Source organism: Marmota marmota, unplaced genomic scaffold (assembly GCF_001458135.2).
Source record: "Marmota marmota marmota unplaced genomic scaffold, marMar, whole genome shotgun sequence".
Lineage (NCBI taxonomy): Eukaryota > Metazoa > Chordata > Mammalia > Rodentia > Sciuridae > Marmota > Marmota marmota.
Window position 1 is genome coordinate 554,634 of NW_026000272.1, and position 1,326 is coordinate 555,959.

Consider the following 1,326-nt stretch of genomic DNA (forward strand, 5'->3'; position numbering starts at 1 on the left):
AGCGTGAGTCTCTTTCCACCCTATGTTGTATTTTTACAGTAGTATCCCCAGGTTGTTTGTTCTTTTGCCCCAACAGAATTACAGTTCTTTCATGTCTGAGTCAATCGATTCATTTTCCTTCTCTGTCTCCTCTTCCCCTTGTGCAAACTCATGTGTAGGCTCACATACTTACATATATCTATGTTCCCTTCAGAATATTCTGAAAGGAAATCCCGTGGTTCTGCTGTTTGTGTGTCTTTTGTAGAGGGAAGCTCTAGCTGACAGTTTTGAATTGGGTCCACACTCCTACTTGTAGGGGGTGGGGTGGAAGTTAGGTCATTAGGGGATCAATGTGGCTGAACTCTTTCTTCTTCGTGGAGTGTGAATGACATTCCCTTTGATGTACAATTTTTTAGCTCTTTATTATCCTCGGAGATAGAATCTGAGCAGACAGGATTGTCAGACCTTTATTTGGAGCCTGGGTTAGAAGGCACGCCCATAGGGATGTAAAGGAGACAGAAAGAAAGGGAGGAAGCTCACTCTTCTGTCTTGGAGCAGCAAGTAAGCATCACACACCAGCTACGGTAATCCATACTTCCTTTATCCTCCTCTTCGCTCTTACCCTTTTGCTCTTTCTCTTCTCCTTGCTTCCCTGCTCCTCCCCTTATCTCTGAGCTTCCCTCTATTTCTCTGCTGGAAACCTTAAAGAATAAAATACTACTTTAGTCTTTCTTACAACAACCACAGACCTAAAGCCTTGCAGCTTTGCATTCGGAGCCCAGTACAGCCTCGTGCTCAGCTCCAGGCAGTGGTGAACCCTAAGCCAGCAAAGGGGGAAGGGAAAGGGGAGGGGAGGAGAGGAGGGAGGGACTGACAGAGAGAGTGGGGAGAGAGAGAGAGAGAGAGAGAGAGAGAGAGAGAGAGAGAGAAAGGGAGGGAGAGAGGGAGAGCGTGAGCGCGCGCAAGCTAGCGAGCAAACCAGAGAGACAGACCGAGAGAGAGACCAGGAGAGAGACCCAGAGAAAGAGAAGAAGAAGGTGAGCTCTGTCGGGGCTCAACCTCCAACTTGTTTCAGTTCGTTCATCCTTCTTTCCTCTCTGCTTCGGAAAAGTGACTGTGGCGCTTGGTAAGAGACATCGATGTTCCTCCTTTTCCCCCTCCCCCCAAGCTCAGGTCTCCTTTAGCGATAGCATCTCCCCCGTACTGAGAGTCTCCTTGGGTTGGTCGGGGAGGCGAGACATGCTCTGCAGCTGTGATGCTATCCTGGGTTCCCCAGTGGGGCTGGTGGAAGCCCAGAGACAGCATCTGGGCAGGGAGGAACTGGGGTAAAATCTGGTTTGGGGACGG

The 1,326-nt window shown here is 49.5% G+C and overlaps 1 protein-coding gene across 4 annotated transcripts in view; it reads left to right on the forward strand.

Annotated features, from left to right (window-relative positions):
* The first annotated feature begins 367 nt into the window (after positions 1–367).
* Positions 368–1,326, forward strand: part of Gabra3 (gamma-aminobutyric acid type A receptor subunit alpha3) — a 228,146-nt gene continuing 227,187 nt past the window's right edge. Inside the window, exon 1 of one of the 4 annotated variants that reach the window (XM_048796957.1) lies at positions 368–563. The gene's annotated coding sequence lies outside the window, so the exon portion shown is untranslated. Of the gene's footprint in view, positions 564–892; positions 1,106–1,326 lie in introns of those variants that run through there. The other 3 variants (XM_015498004.2, XM_048796958.1, XM_048796956.1) reach the window with 3 other exon arrangements.